We start from the raw sequence: 17,500 nt of genomic DNA, 5'->3' as shown, positions 1-17,500 counted from the left end.
CCTGCCATGAGGCTAGCTCTGCACCCCTGCCATGAGGCTAGCTCTGCACCCCTGCCATGAGGATAGCTCTGCACCACCTGCCATGAGGCTAGCTTTATACCACCTGCCATGAGGCTGCTCCACCTGCCATGAGGCTCTCTGTACCACCTGCCATGAGGCTAGCTCTGCACCACCTGCCATGAGGCGCTGCACCACCTGCCATGAGGCTAGCTCTGCACCACCTGCCATGAGGCTAGCTCTGCAAAACCTGCCATGAGGCTAGCTCTGCAAAACCTGCCATAGCGCTGCACCACCTGCCATGAGGCTAGCTCTGCACCACCTGCCATGAGGCTAGCTGCACCACCTGCCATGAGGCTAGCTCTGTACCACCTGCCATGAGGCTAGCTCTGCAAAACCTGCCATGAGGCTAGCTCTGCAAAACCTGCCATAGCTAGCTGCACCACCTGCCATGAGGCTAGCTCTGTACCACCTGCCATGAGGCTGCACCACCTGCCATGAGGCTAGCTCTGTACCACCTGCCATGAGGCTAGCTCTGCAAAACCTGCCATTAGGCTAGCTCTGCAAAACCTGCCATAGCGCTAGCGCTGCACCACCTGCCATGAGGCTAGCTCTGTACCACCTGCCATAGCGCTGCACCACCTGCCATGAGGCTAGCTCTGCACCACCTGCCATGAGGCTAGCTCTGCAAAACCTGCCATGAGGCTAGCTCTGCAAAACCTGCCATAGCGCTGCACCACCTGCCATGAGGCTAGCTCTGTACCACCTGCCATAGCGCTGCACCACCTGCCATGAGGCTAGCTCTGCACCACCTGCCATAGCGCTGCACCACCTGCCATGAGGCTAGCTCTGTACCACCTGCCATAGCGCTGCACCACCTGCCATGAGGCTAGCTCTGCACCACCTGCCATAGCGCTGCACCACCTGCCATGAGGCTAGCTCTGCACCACCTGCCATAGCTCTGCACCCCTGCCATGAGGCTAGCTCTGCACCCCCTGCCATGAGGCTAGCTCTGCACCCCTGCCATGAGGCTAGCTCTGCACCCCCTGCCATGAGGCTAGCTCTGCACCCCTGCCATGAGGCTAGCTCTGCACCCCTGCCATGAGGCTAGCTCTGCACCACCTGCCATGAGGCTAGCTCTGCACCACCTGCCATGAGGCTAGCTCTGCACCACCTGCCATGAGGCTAGCTCTGCACCCCTGCCATGAGGCTAGCTCTGCACCACCTGCCATGAGGATAGCTCTGTACCACCTGCCATGAGGCTAGCTCTGTACCACCTGCCATGAGGCTAGCTCTGCACCACCTGCCATGAGGCTAGCTCTGCACCACCTGCCATGAGGCTAGCTCTGCACCACCTGCCATGAGGCTGCACCCCCTGCCATGAGGCTGCTCTGCACCACCTGCCATGAGGCTAGCTCTGTACCACCTGCCATGAGCGCTGCACCACTGTGCCATGAGGCTAAAGCTCTGCACCCCTGCCATGAGGCTAGAGTCTGCACCCAGACTGTGTTAGCCATGAGGCTAAAGCTCTTACACCCCAGACTGCCATGAGGCTAAAGCTCTGAGTTAAACACCCCTGCCATGAGGCTAAAGCTCAGAGTTAAACACCCCTGTGCCATGAGGCTAGCTCTGCACCCCTGCCATGAGGCTAGCTCTGCACCTAAAGCCATGAGTTAAACACACAGACCCTGCCATGAGGCCAGAGTTAAACACCCAGACTGTGCCATGAGCTAAAGCTCTGTTAAACACACCTGACTGAGGCTAGCTCTGAGTAACTAAAGCACACCAGACTGTGTTAGCTGCCAGAGTTAAACACACCTGACATGAGTTAGCTCTGAGCTAAAGCCAGAGTTAAACACACCAGACTGTGTTAGCCATGAGCTAAAGCCAGAGTTAAACACACCAGACTGTGTTAGCCCTATGAGCTAAAGCCAGAGTTAAACACACCAGACTGTGTTAGCCCTATGAGCTAAAGCCAGAGTTAAACACACCAGACTGCCATGAGGCTAAAGCTTAAACACACCAGACTGTGTTAGCCCTATGAGCTAAAGCCAGAGTTAAACACACCAGACTGTGTTAGCCCTATGAGCTAAAGCTCTGAGTTAAACACACCAGACTGCCAGAGAGCTAAAGCCAGAGTTACACCAGACTGTGTTAGCCCTATGAGGCTAAAGCTCTGACTGTGTAAACAGCTAAAGCAAACCAGACTGTGCTAGCCCTATGAGCTAAAGCCAGAGTTAAACACACCAGACTGTGTTAGCCCTATGAGCTAAAGCCAGAGTTAAACACACCAGACTGTGTTAGCCCTATGAGCTAAAGCCAGAGTTAAACACACCAGACTGTGTTAGCCCTATGAGCTAAAGCCAGAGTTAAACACACCAGACTGTGTTAGCCCTATGAGCTAAAGCCAGAGTTAAACACACCAGACTGTGTTAGCCCTATGAGCTAAAGCCAGAGTTAAACACACCAGACTGTGTTAGCCCTATGAGCTAAAGCCAGAGTTAAACACACCAGACTGTGTTAGCCCTATGAGCTAAAGCCAGAGTTAAACACACCAGACTGTGTTAGCCCTATGAGCTAAAGCCAGAGTTAAACACACCAGACTGTGTTAGCCCTATGAGCTAAAGCCAGAGTTAAACACACCAGACTGTGTTAGCCCTATGAGCTAAAGCCAGAGTTAAACACACCAGACTGTGTTAGCCCTATGAGCTAAAGCCAATGTCTATGGCTAAAGAGTCTAGCTCCATTTTCAGATATTATACGTTTCTAATTTTGTCAGATAGTCGTTTTCATTGCCAGTTGAGGTGTACTCTTAGCTAGTTAGCTAACGTTACATGTATGATCTGTGAAGGAGCCCTGGAAAAAAGGCTTGAGTTCCCTAGTTGGAGATTTTATTTCGAGTTGGATGACAGATGTTTCCCAGTTTGTTGTTGTTGTTGTTGAGTTCCCTGTTGTTTTTAACTCAGCATTAGAGTTGGGATTACGATTCCTTTCCTTTAACCTAGCTAGCTATCTGCACGTCTAAACAAAAGACTTCACTGTGCCTGTTGTTCTTTAACCTAGCTAGCTAGCTACATGTCTAAACAAAAGACTTCACTTTGCCTGTTGTTCTTTAACCTAGCTAGCTAGCTACACGTCTAAACAAAATACTTCACTGTGCCTGTTGTCCTTTAACCTAGCTAGCTAGCTACATGTCTAAACAAAAGACTTCACTATGCCTGTTGTCCTTTAACCTAGCTAGCTATCTGCATGTCTAAACAAAAGACTCAGGGTAGTAACGTCATGAGTTGGGATTACGATTCCTTTTCTTTAACCTAGCTAGCTAGCTGCATGTCCAAACAAAAGACTTCACTATGCATGTTGTTATTAACTCAGCATTAGCATTAGCATTACTTCACTATGCATGTTGTTATTAACTCAGCATTAGCATTAGCATTAGCATTTGTTATTAACTCAGCATTAGCATTAGCATTAGCATTAGTAACCATTCCACCGTTTACACCTTCTGTATCCTGTGATAAATAAACTTAGATTTTATTTGATAAAGTGTGTGTTTACCAGAAACGGTAATGGGAAGAACAACATGACCTGCACTAAAGTCAGATTAGGATACAGACCGACTAGAAGAAGTGTATTTAGGATACAGACCGACTAGAAGATGTATTTAGGATACAGACAAGTTATTTAGGATACAGGCCGACTAGAAGAAGTGTATTTAGGATACAGACAAGTGTATTTAGGATACAGACCGACTAGAAGAAGTGTATTTAGGATACAGACCGACTAGAAGAAGTGTATTTAGGATACAGACCGACTAGAAGAAGTGTATTTAGGATACAGACCGACTAGAAGAAGTGTATTTAGGATACAGACCGACTAGAAGAAGTGTATTTAGGATACAGGCCGACTAGAAGAAGTGTATTTAGGATACAGGCCGACTAGAAGAAGTGTATTTAGGATACAGGCAGACTAGAAGAAGTGTATTTAGGATACAGACCGACTAGAAGAAGTGTATTTAGGATACAGACCGACTAGAAGAAGTGTATTTAGGATACAGACCGTACTAGAAGAAGAAGAAGTGTATTTAGGATACAGACCGACTAGAAGAAGTGTATTTAGGATACAGACCGACTAGAAGAAGTGTATTTAGGATACAGGCCGACTAGAAGAAGTGTATTTAGGATACAGACCGACTAGAAGAAGTGTATTTAGGATACAGACCGACTAGAAGAAGTGTATTTAGGATACAGGCCGACTAGAAGAAGTGTATTTAGGATACAGACAAGTGTATTTAGGATACAGACCGACTAGAAGAAGTGTATTTAGGATACAGACCGACTAGAAGAAGTGTATTTAGGATACAGACCGACTAGAAGAAGTGTATTTAGGATACAGGCCGACTAGAAGAAGTGTATTTAGGATACAGACCGACTAGAAGAAGTGTATTTAGGATACAGGCCGACTAGAAGAAGTGTATTTAGGATACAGGCCGACTAGAAGAAGTGTATTTAGGATACAGGCCGACTAGAAGAAGTGTATTTAGGATACAGGCCGACTAGAAGAAGTGTATTTAGGATACAGGCCGACTAGAAGAAGTGTATTTAGGATACAGGCAGACTAGAAGAAGTGTATTTAGGATACAGGCCGACTAGAAGAAGTGTATTTAGGATACAGGCGGACTAGAAGAAGAGTATTTAGGATACAGGTGGACTAGAAGAAGTGTATTTAGGATACAGGCCGACTAGAAGAAGTGTATTTAGGATACAGGCCGACTAGAAGAAGTGTATTTAGGATACAGGCCGACTAGAAGAAGTGTATTTAGGATACAGGCAGACTAGAAGAAGTGTATTTAGGATACAGACCGACTAGAAGAAGTGTATTTAGGATACAGGCCGACTAGAAGAAGTGTATTTAGGATACAGACCGACTAGAAGAAGTGTATTTAGGATACAGGCCGACTAGAAGAAGTGTATTTAGGATACAGGCCGACTAGAAGAAGTGTATTTAGGATACAGGCCGACTAGAAGAAGTGTATTTAGGATACAGGCCGACTAGAAGAAGTGTATTTAGGATACAGGCCGACTAGAAGAAGTGTATTTAGGATACAGGCCGACTAGAAGAAGTGTATTTAGGATACAGGCCGACTAGAAGAAGTGTATTTAGGATACAGGCCGACTAGAAGAAGTGTATTTAGGATACAGGCCGACTAGAAGAAGTGTATTTAGGATACAGGCAGACTAGAAGAAGTGTATTTAGGATACAGGCCGACTAGAAGAAGTGTATTTAGGATACAGACCGACTAGAAGAAGTGTATTTAGGATACAGGCCGACTAGAAGAAGTGTATTTAGGATACAGGCCGACTAGAAGAAGTGTATTTAGGATACAGGCCGACTAGAAGAAGTGTATTTAGGATACAGGCCGACTAGAAGAAGTGTATTTAGGATACAGGCCGACTAGAAGAAGTGTATTTAGGATACAGGCCGACTAGAAGAAGTGTATTTAGGATACAGGCCGACTAGAAGAAGTGTATTTAGGATACAGGCCGACTAGAAGAAGTGTATTTAGGATACAGGCCGACTAGAAGAAGTGTATTTAGGATACAGGCCGACTAGAAGAAGTGTATTTAGGATACAGGCCGACGACAAGAAGTGTATTTAGGATACAGGCGGACTAGAAGAAGAGTATTTAGGATACAGGCAGACTAGAAGAAGTGTATTTAGGATACAGGCCGACTAGAAGAAGTGTATTTAGGATACAGGCCGACTAGAAGAAGTGTATTTAGGATACAGGCCGACTCGAAGAAGTGTATTTAGGATACAGGCAGACTAGAAGAAGTGTATTTAGGATACAGGCCGACTAGAAGAAGTGCATTTAGGATACAGGCCGACTCGAAGAAGTGTATTTAGGATACAGGCCGACTCGAAGAAGTGTATTTAGGATACAGAAATCTTTGTTTTTTTACTACACTGTGAATCCTTAAAGAGATGGGTGGGGCTAAGGCTTAAGATATGGGTGGGGCTAAGGCTAATGAGATGGGTGGGGCTAATGCTTAAGAGATGGGTGGGGCTAAGGCTTAAGAGGGTGTGAACGATGCAGAATAGGGGGCGGAGACAAGAAGAGCTCTCCACTTGGTGTACCAACACATTCACAGGCCATTTTCTCAAAAGTGGGGTTACAAGTTTATCAACTTTCAAAGCAGAATGACTTTCTCATTGTTCCTCAACTGCAGTGTACGATGTACCATTTTCTAGCTTTAAGTCTCTACTTTTATCTAATGTAAAAAAAAACATCATTTCAAATGTTGCTACATGAGACCAAATCCATGTGGTGGGTCACGTTTTCCAGTATACAGACACAGCCGATGTGTTTAAATTAAATCAACTTGATGCATCGAGCTTGTCTGATGCTTTAAGCCCACTGTTTGATTAAATAAGACACAAATGACTCAAGAGGGAGCCAGAGATCAAGATAAGCAGAAGAAGAGAAACTTAACCTGACCCTCCCATCCTCCTCCCTCTCCTGACCCTCCCATCTGCCTCCCTCTCCTGACCCTCCCATCTGCCTCCCTCTCCTGACCCTCCCATCCGCCTCCCTCTCCTGACCCTCCCATCTGCCTCCCTCTCCTGACCCTCCCATCCGGATCCCATCCGCCTCCCTTTCTGACCTCCCAAGACCCTATCCCCCTCCCTCTCCTGACCCTCCCATCCCCCTCCCTCTCCTGACCCTCCCATCCGCCTCCCTCTCCTGACCCTCCCATCCGCCTCCCTCTCCTGACCCTCCCATCTGCCTCCCTCTCCTGACCCTCCCATCTGCCTCCCTCTCCTGAAGAAGTCCCATCCGCCTTCTCCTGACCCTCCCATCCCCTCCCTCTCCTGACCCTCCCATCCTGCATCCTTTCCCTCTCCTGATCCCATCCCCCTCCCTCTCCTGACCCTCCCATCCTCCTCCCTCTCCTGACCCTCCCTCTCTGACCCTCCCTCTCCTGACCCTCCCATCCTCCTCCCTCTCCTGACCCTCCCTCTCCTGACCCTCCCTCTCCTGACCCTCCCATCCTCCTCCCTCTCCTGACCCTCCCATCCCCCTCCCTCTCCTGACCCTCCCATCCCCCTCCCTCTCCTGACCCTCCCATCCTTTCCCTCTCCTGACCCTCCCATCTGCCTCCCTCTCCTGACCCTCCCATCCCCCTCCCTCTCCTGACCCTCCCATCCGCCTCCCTCTCCTGACCCTCCCATCCTCCTCCCTCTCCTGACCCTCCCATCCTCCTCCCTCTCCTGACCCTCCCATCCCCCTCCCTCTCCTGACCCTCCCATCCTCCTCCCTCTCCTGACCCTCCCATCCGCCTCCCTCTCCTGACCCTCCCATCCCCCTCCCTCTCCTGACCCTCCCATCCTCCTCCCTCTCCTGACCCTCCCTCTCCTGACCCTCCCTCTCCTGACCCTCCCATCCTCCTCCCTCTCCTGACCCTCCCTCTCCTGACCCTCCCTCTCCTGACCCTCCCATCCTCCTCCCTCTCCTGACCCTCCCATCTCCTGACCCTCCCATCCCCCTCCCTCTCCTGACCCTCCCATCCTCCTCCCTCTCCTGACCCTCCCATCCCCTCCCTCTCCTGACCCTCCCATCCCCCTCCCTCTCCTGACCCTCCCATCCGCCTCCCTCTCCTGACCCTCCCATCCCCCTCCCTCTCCTGACCCTCCCATCCTCCCTCCCTCTCCTGACCCTCCCATCCTCCTCCCTCCCTGACCCTCCCAGAATCCCCCCCTCTCCTGACCCTCCCATCTGCCTCCCTCTCCTGACCCTCCCATCCTCCTCCCTCTCCTGACCCTCCCATCCCCCTCCCTCTCCTGACCCTCCCTCTCCTGACCCTCCCATCCCCTCCCTCTCCGACCCTCCCATCCCCTCCCTCTCTGACCCTCCCATCCCCCTCCCTTCCTGACCCTCCCATCCGCCTCCCTCTCCTGACCCTCCCATCACCCTCCCATCCCCCTCCCTCTCCTTCCCTCTCCTGACCCTCCCATCCCCTCCCTTCAACCCTCCCATCCCCAGACCCTCCCATCCCCTTTCTCCTGACCCTCCCATCCGCCTTCCTCTCCTGACCCTCCCATCCTCCTCCCTCTCCTGACCCTCCCATCCTCCTCCCTTCCTGACCCTCCCATCCCCCTCCCTCTCCTGACCCTCCCATCCTCCTCCTCTCTGACCCTCCCATCCCCCTTCCCATCCTAGCTGACCCTCCCATCCACCTCCCTCTCCTGACTCCCTCTCCTGACCCTCCCATCCGCCTCCCTCTCCTGACCCTCCCAACCCTCCCATCCCCCTCCCTCTCCTGACCCTCCCATCCCCTCCCTCTCCTGACCCTCCCATCCTCCTCCCTCTCCTGACCCTCCCATCCACCTTTGACCCTCCCTCTCCTGACCCTCCCATCCGCCTCCCTCTCCTGACCCTCCCATCCTCCTCCCTCTCCTGACCCTCCCATCCGCCTCCCTCTCCTGACCCTCCCATCCTCCTCCCTCTCAGACCCTCCCATCCCTCTCCTGACCCTCCCATCCCCCTCCCTCTCCTGACCCTCCCATCCGCCTCCCTCTCCTGACCCTCCCATCCCCCTCCCTCTCCTGACCCTCCCATCCGCCTCCCTCTCCTGACCCTCCCATCCCCCTCCCTCTCCTGACCCTCCCATCCCCCTCCCTCTCCTGACCCTCCCTCTCCTGACCCTCCCTTCCTGACCCTCCCATCCCCCTTTGACCCTCCCTCCTGAATCCCTCTCCTGACCCTCCCATCCTCCTCCCTCTCCTGACCCTCCCATCCGCCTCCCTCTCCTGACCCTCCCATCCGCCTCCCTCTCCTGACCCTCCCATCCTCCTCCCTCTCCTGACCCTCCCATCCCCCTCCCTCTCCTGACCCTCCCATCCCCCTCCCTCTCCTGACCCTCCCATCCGCCTCCCTCTCCTGACCCTCCCATCCTCCTCCCTCTCCTGACCCTCCCATCCGCCTCCCTCTCCTGACCCTCCCATCCTCCTCCCTCTCCTGACCCTCCCATCCCCCTCCCTCTCCTGACCCTCCCATCTCCCTCTCCTGACCCTCCCATCTGCCTCCCTCTCCTGACCCTCCCATCCGCCTCCCTCTCCTGACCCTGACCCTCCCTCCTGACCCTCCCTCTCCTGACCCTCCCATCCCCTCCCTCTCCGGACCCTCCCATCTCCTGACCCTCCCATCCCCTCCCTCTCCTGACCCTCCCATCCGCCTCCCTCTCTGACCCTCCCATCCTCCTCCCTCTCCTGACCCTCCCATCCCCCTCCCTCCTGACCTCCCTCTCCTGACCCTCCCATCCCCCTCCCTCTCCGACCCTCCCATCCCCCTCCCTCTCCTGACCCTCCCATCCCCCCCTCTCCTGACCCTCCCATCCGCCTCCCTCTCCTGACCCTCCCATCCTCCTCCCTCCCTGACCCTCCCATCCTCCTCCCTCATCCTGACCCTCCCATCCCCTCCTCTCCTGACCCTCCCATCCTCCTCCCTCTCCTGACCCTCCCATCCCCTCCCTCTCCTGACCCTCCCCTCCTCCCTCTCCTGACCCTCCCATCCACCTCCCCTCCTGACCCTCCCTCTCCTGACCCTCCCATCCGCCCCCTCTCCTGACCCTCCCATCCTCCTCCCTCTCCTGACCCTCCCATCCCCTCCCTCTCCTGACCCTCCCATCCCCTCCCTCTCCTGACCCTCCCTCCTCCTGACCCTCCCATCCATCCTCTCCTGACCCTCCCTCTCCTGACCCTCCCATCCGCCTCCCTCTCCTGACCCTCCCATCCTCCTCCCTCTCCTGACCCTCCCATCCGCCTCCCTCCTGACCCTCCCATCCTCCTCCCTCTCCTGACCCTCCCATCCCTCTCCTGACCCTCCCTCCCCTCCCTCTCCTGACCCTCCCATCCTCCTCCCTCTCCTGACCCTCCCATCCTCCTCCCTCTCCTGACCTCCCTCTCCTCCCTCTCCTGACCCTCCCATCCCCCTCCCTCTCCTGACCCTCCCATCCCCTCCCTCTCCTGACCCTCCCATCCTCCTCCCTCTCCTGACCCTCCCATCCCCCTCCCTCTCCTGACCCTCCCATCCGCCTCCCTGACCCTCCCATCTGCCTCCCCCCTCCCTCTCCTGACCCTCCCATCTGCCTCCCTCCTCCCTCCTGACCCTCCCATCCCCCTCCCTCTCCTGACCCTCCCATCCTCCTCCCTCTCCTGACCCTCCCATCTGCCTCCCTCCCTCTCCTGACCCTCCCATCCCATCCTCCTCCCTTCCTGACCCTCCCATCCTCCTCCCTCTCCTGACCCTCCCATCCCCTCCCTCTCCTGACCCTCCCTCCCTCTCCTGACCCTCCCATCCCCCTCCCTCTCCTGACCCTCCCATCCTCCTCCCTCTCCTGACCCTCCCATCCTCCTCTCCTGACCCTCCCATCCTCCTCCCTCTCCTGACCCTCCCATCCTGACCCTCCCACCCCCTCCCTCTCTGACCCTCCCCCTCTCCTGACCCTCCCATCCTCCCCCTCTCCTGACCCTCCCACCCTCCCTGACCCTCCCATCCTCCTCCCTCTCCTGACCCTCCCATCCCCCTCCCTCTCCTGACCCTCCCATCCCTCTCCTGACCTCCCATCCCCTCCTGACCCTCCCATCCCCCTCCCTCTCCTGACCCTCCCCCTCCTCCCTGACCCTCCCATCCTCCTCCCTCTCCTGACCCTCCCATCCCTCTCCTGACCTCCCTCCCTCTCTGACCCTCCCATCCCCCTCCCTCTCCTGACCCTCCCATCCTCCTCCCTCCTGACCCTCCTCCCCCTCTCCTGACCTCCCTCCTCCCTCCTGACCCTCCCATCCTCCTCCCTCTCCTGACCCTCCCATCCCCCTCCCTCTCCTGACCCTCCCATCCTCCTCCCTCTCCTGACCCTCCCACCCGCCTCCCTCTCCTGACCCTCCCATCCGACCTCCCCTCCCTCCCTGACCCTCCCATCCGCCCTCCCTTTCCTGACCCTCCCATCCGACCTCCCTCCCTTCCTGACCCTCCCATCCGACCCTCCCATCCCCTTTCCTGACCCTCCCACCCCCCTCCCTCTCCTGACCCTCCCACCCCCTCCCTCTCCTGACCCTCCCACCCCCTCCCTCCTGACCCTCCCACCCCCTCCCTCTCCTGACCCTCCCATCCCTCTCCTGACCTCCCACCCTCCCTCTCCTGACCCTCCCATCCTCCTCCCTCTCCTGACCCTCCCATCCCCCTCCCTCTCCTGACCCTCCCATCCCTGACCCTCCCTCTCCTGACCCTCCCACCCCCCTCCCTCTCCTGACCCTCCCACCTCCTCCCTCTCCTGACCCTCCCACCCCCTCCCCCCTGACCCTCCCACCCCCTCCTCTCCTGACCCTCCCACCCCCTCCCTCTCCTGACCCTCCCATCCCCCTCCCATCCCACCCCCTCCTCCCCCTCTCCTGACCCTCCCATCCCTCCTCCCTCTCCTGACCCTCCCATCCTCCTCCCTCTCCTGACCCTCCCATCCCCTCCCTCTCCTGACCCTCCCATCCTCCTCCCTCTCTGACCCTCCCATCCCTCTCCTGACCCTCCCACCCCTCCCTGACCCTCCCATCCCCCTCCCTCTCCTGACCCTCCCATCCTCCCCTCCCCTCTCCTGACCCTCCCATCCCTCTCCTGACCCTCCCACCCCCTCCTCTCCTGACCCTCCCATCCCCTCCCTCTCCTGACCCTCCCACCCCCTCCCTCTCCTGACCCTCCCACCCTCCCTCTCCTGACCCTCCCATCCCTCTCCTGACCCTCCCATCCCCTCCCTCCTGACCCTCCCATCCCCCCCTCTCCTGACCCTCCCACCCCTCCCCTCTCCTGACCCTCCCATCCCCCTCCCTCTCCTGACCCTCCCATCCCCCTCCCTCTCCTGACCCTCCCATCCCCCTCCCTCTCCTGACCCTCCCATCCCTCTCCTGACCCTCCCTCCTGACCCTCCCATCCCTCCTCCCTCCCACCCCCTCCCTCTGACCCTCCCATCCCATCTCCTGACCCTCCCACCCCCTCCTCTCCTGACCCTCCCACCCCCTCCCCCTGACCCTCCCACCCCCTCCCTCTCCTGACCCTCCCATCCCCTCCCTCTCCTGACCCTCCCATCCCCTCCCTCCCTGACCCTCCCACCCCTCCCTCTCCTGACCCTCCCATCCCCCTCCTCCTGACCCTCCCATCCCCCTCCCTCTCCTGACCCTCCCATCCGCCTCCCTCCCCTCCCATCCGCCTCCCTCTCCTGACCCTCCCATCCGCCTCCCTCTCCTGACCCTCCCATCCGCCTCCCTCTCCCTCCCACCCTCCCTCTCCTGACCCTCCCATCCGCCTCCCTCCTGACCCTCCCACCCCCTCCCTCTCCTGACCCTCCCATCCCCCTCCCTCTCCTGACCCTCCCATCCGCCTCCCTCTCCACCCTCCCATCCTCCTCCCTCCCTGACCCTCCCATCCTCCTGACCCTCCCACCCCCTCCCTCTCCTGACCCTCCCATCCTCCTCCCTCTCCTGACCCTCCCATCCCCCTCCCTCTCCTGACCCTCCCATCCCCCTCCCTCTCCTGACCCTCCCATCCCCCTCCCTCTCCTGACCCTCCCATCCCCTCCCTCTCCTGACCCTCCCACCCCTCCCTCTCCTGACCCTCCCACCCCCTCCCTCTCCTGACCCTCCCACCCCCTCCCTCTCCTGACCCTCCCATCCCTCTCCTGACCCTCCCACCCCCTCCCTCTCCTGACCCTCCCATCCTCCTCCCTCTCCTGACCCTCCCATCCCCCTCCCTCTCCTGACCCTCCCTCTCCTGACCCTCCCACCCGGCTACATGAGGAGTCGGCAATTTATCTTACTATTTCTACCACTCTGAGTGACAGTTGTGGCTTTCACATGCACAGTTTCACGGAACAGGTATAATTTCATTTATAATAACGTCTTCGTATCTCAAAATCATTGTCATGTGGTTCATCAACATTATATCTAAATGAAAATGATACAAAACCTGAAAAGTAACTTCTATTCCCGTTTACCAACTATGTAAAAACAGCCGACATGAAACCAACCAATAAAAACCAGCCCACAGATAGAAAATAACCTGATTAAAAATAACTCTCCTATAAATCACATTGTCTACACATGGTCTGTCTGCAATGAACTAGAAACATTGTATCAACTACTAATCTGATAAACATAACTCTCCTATAAATCACATTGTCTACACATGGTCTGTCTGCAATGAACTAGAAACATTGTATCAACTACTAATCTGATAAACATACTGTAACTCTCCTATAAATCACACTGTCTACACATGGCCTGTCTGCAATGAACTAGAAACATTGTATCAACTACTAATCTGATAAACATAACTCTCCTATAAATCACATTGTCTACACATGGTCTGTCTGCAATGAACTAGAAACATTGTATCAACTACTAATCTGATAAACATACTGTAACTCTCCTATAAATCACATTGTCTACACATGGCCTGTCTGCAAGGAACTAGAAACATTGTATCAACTACTAACCTGATAAACATACTGTAACTCTCCTATAAATCACATTGTCTACACATGGCCTGTCTGCAATGAACTAGAAACATTGTATCAACTACTAACCTGATAAACATACTGTAACTCTCCTATAAATCACATTGTCTACACATGGCCTGTCTGCAATGAACTAGAAACATTGTATCAACTACTAATCTGATAAACATACTGTAACTCTCCTATAAATCACATTGTCTACACATGGCCTGTCTGCAATGAACTAGAAACATTGTATCAACTACTAACCTGATAAACATACTGTAACTCTCCTATAAATCACATTGTCTACACATGGCCTGTCTGCAATGGACTAGAAACATTGTATCAACTACTAACCTGATAAACATACTGTAACTCTCCTATAAATCACATTGTCTACACATGGCCTGTCTGCAATGAACTAGAAACATTGTATCAACTATTAACTTGGAGAGCTAGCAAACTTGCAACATTGTTTAAGATATTCTGTGCCCTCCTGCACCAGTGAGCTCGGGACAGAAACAGCTGTAGGCTATTTACACGAGGGATAATCAGTAATTAGAGAGGCTTATTTTATGACATTTCCACTGGATCAGAGCACACGTTTATCCCTTTATCACGCTGAGTGGTTATCGAAAGGGAGAGAGAGAGCTGGGAAGATTTTGTTTTTTCAGATAGGTTGAGGAACTATTGTCATTCTCAATTAATGTAAAAAAAAACAGACTTTGTTCGCTTGCTGTTTGAGGTGGAGAAAACATGACTGATGCTCCACAGCTTATTACTGGTGGGGCGCATTTAGATGCCTACAGACTATAGGGTGGACTACAGGGTAGACTATAGACTATAGGGTAGACTATAGGGTAGACTATAGACTATAGGGTAGACTATAGACTATAGGGTGGACTACAGGGTAGACTATAGACTATAGGGTAGACTATAGGGTAGACTATAGACTATAGGGTAGACTATAGACTATAGGGTAGACTACAGGGTAGACTATAGACTATAGGGTAGACTATAGACTATAGGGTAGACTATAGACTATAGGGTGGACTACAGGGTAGACTATAGACTATAGGGTAGACTATAGGGTAGACTATAGACTATAGGGTAGACTATAGACTATAGGGTAGACTACAGGGTAGACTATAGACTATAGGGTAGACTATAGGGTAGACTATAGACTATAGGGTAGACTATAGACTATAGGGTAGACTACAGGGTAGACTATAGACTATAGGGTAGACTACAGGGTAGACTATAGACTATAGGGTAGACTATAGACTATAGGGTAGACTACAGGGTAGACTATAGACTATAGGGTAGACTATAGACTATAGGGTAGACTACAGGGTAGACTATAGACTATAGGGTAGACTATAGACTATAGGGTAGACTACAGGGTAGACTATAGACTATAGGGTAGACTATAGACTATAGGGTAGACTACAGGGTAGACTATAGACTATAGGGTAGACTATAGACTATAGGGTAGACTACAGGGTAGACTATAGACTATAGGGTAGACTATAGACTATAGGGTAGACTACAGGGTAGACTATAGACTATAGGGTAGACTATAGACTATAGGGTAGACTACAGGGTAGACTATAGACTATAGGGTAGACTACAGGGTAGACTATAGACTATAGGGTAGACTACAGGGTAGACTACAGGGTAGACTACAGGGTAGACTATAGGGGTAGACTTGAACTTGAACTGATATCTGTGCCCAGGGGGCAATGTTAGCCACAACTCACCCTGGCAGAATCCGTCAATCTCCTCATGTCCCAGACTACAGACGCATCGCCCCAGAGGAACCAGCCAGTCCCCGTCCGCCCCACAGTACAGTTTGGGCGTGTCCCTCTCCTCTGCGTTCTCCACGCACGCTCCCCGCACCTCCACCAGCGAGGAGGAGTCGACCCTTGGTACCGTGTCTGGGAACGCTGCCAGGTTCCTCAGAGTGGATGGACAGCGCTTCGATAAGGAGAGAGATAGAAAGTCAGCACAGGGCAAAAGCGAAAGTATTCATCCCACTTGGAGTTCTTGTTGCATTACAAACTGTCATTTAAATGGATTTATATTTGGATTTCATGTAATGGACAAACACAAAAATAGTCCAAATTGGTGAGAAAAAAAAACACTTGTTTAAAAAAAAATCTAAAATTTAAAAAATGAAAAGTGGTGTGTGTATATGTATTCACCCCCTTTGCTATGAAGCCCCTAAATAAGAACCAATTACCTTCAGAAGCCACATAATTAGTTAAATAAAGTCCAAATAATAATAAATAAAGTCCACCTGTGTGCAGTCCAAGAGTCACATGATCTCAGTATATATATACACCTGTTCTGAAAGGCCCCACCTGTTCTGAAAGCCTAAGCAAGGGGCACCACCAAGCAAGCGGCACCATGAAGACCAAGCAGCTCTCCAAACAGGTCAGGGACAAAGTTGTGGAGAAGTACAGATCAGGGATGGGTTATAAAAAAAATATCAGAAACTTTGAAGAGTATTGCACCACAACAAACCCGCCAAGAGAGGGCCGCCCACCAAAACTCACAGACCAGGCAAGGAGGGCATTAATCAGAGAGGCAACAAAGAGACCAGAACTCATGGACCAGGCAAGGAGGGCATTAATCAGAGAGGCACCAAAGAGACCAAAGATAACCCTGAAGGAGCTGCAAAGCTCCACAGCGGAGATTGGAGTATCTGTCCATAGGACCACTTTAATCCGAACACTCCACAGAGCTGAGCTTTACGGAAGAGTGGCCAGAAAAAAAGCCATTGCTTAAAGAAAAAAATAAGCAAACACGTTTGGTGTTCACCAAAAGGCATGTGGGAGTCTCCCCAAACATATGGAAGAAGGTCCTCTGGTCAGCTTTTTGGCCATCAAGGAAAACGCTATGTCTGGCGCAAACCCAACACCTCTCATCACCCCGAGAACACCATCCATGTTTTTTATCGGCAGGGTACTGAGAAACTGGTCAGAATTTAAGGAATAATGGATGGCGCTAAATACAGGGAAATTCTCAAGGGGAACCTGTTTCAGTCATCCAGAGATTTGAGTCTGGGACGGAGGTTCACCTTCCAGCAGGACAATGTCCCTAAGCATACTGCTAAAACAACACTTGAGTGGTTTAAGGGGAAACATTTAAATGTCTTGGAATGGCCTAGTCAAAGCCCAGACCTCAATCCAATTGAGAATCTGTGGTATGACTTAAAGATTGTTGTACACCAGCAGAACCCATCCAACTTGAAGGAGCTGGAGCAGTTTTGCCTTGAAGAATGGGCAAAAATCCCAGTGGCTAGATGTACCAAGCTTATAGAGACATAAAGGTATTGACTTTGTGGGGGGTGAATAGTTATGCACGCTCAGATTTCTGTTTTTCTGTCTAATTTCTTATTTGTTTCACAATAAAAAATATTTTGCATCTTCAAAGTGGTAGGCATATTGTGTAAATCAAATGATACGAACCTCCCCAAAAAAATCTATTTTAATTCCAGGTTGTAAGGCAACAGAAGAGAATGCCAAGGGGGTGAACACTTTCACAAGCCACTGTATACAGTTTTCTTATGGACGGACGGACGGACGGACGGACGGACGGACGGACGGACGGACGGACGGACGGACGGACGGACAGACAGACAGACAGACAGACAGACAGATAAATATAATACATAAATACATCATAATACCTTATAGAACACCTTGACGGAGACCAGAGCGATACACGCCCCCACATCCTGGAAGGCCAGGTAGAAGCCCTTCTGGGTCACGGGGCCGACCTCTCTGACCTCAAATCAAAATAAAGTTTTTATTTGTCATAGGCTTACAGTAGAGCGGAGGCTACACAATGAAATGACCTCTCCTCTCAAACACTATCTATTATAAGGGCAGTAACAGGGAGATTCAACATGCTCCGTAAAGACCTGTGGCGAGGCCTCTACCCTGGTCCTTCTGTAG

General features: G+C 52.7%; 1 pseudogene; it reads right to left on the bottom strand.

Moving 5' to 3' along the window:
* The window catches only part of LOC127924518 (ephrin type-A receptor 6-like), an 84,969-nt pseudogene extending 67,638 nt beyond the window's left edge, over positions 1 to 17,331 (bottom strand).
* Between the last annotated feature and the right edge of the window lie 169 nt (positions 17,332 to 17,500).

The sequence above is a fragment of the Oncorhynchus keta genome, unplaced genomic scaffold (genome assembly GCF_023373465.1).
Source record: "Oncorhynchus keta strain PuntledgeMale-10-30-2019 unplaced genomic scaffold, Oket_V2 Un_contig_4184_pilon_pilon, whole genome shotgun sequence".
Lineage (NCBI taxonomy): Eukaryota > Metazoa > Chordata > Actinopteri > Salmoniformes > Salmonidae > Oncorhynchus > Oncorhynchus keta.
The sequence above is the reverse complement of the archived record's forward strand: the minus strand, read 5'-3'. Positions and strand labels throughout refer to the sequence as shown.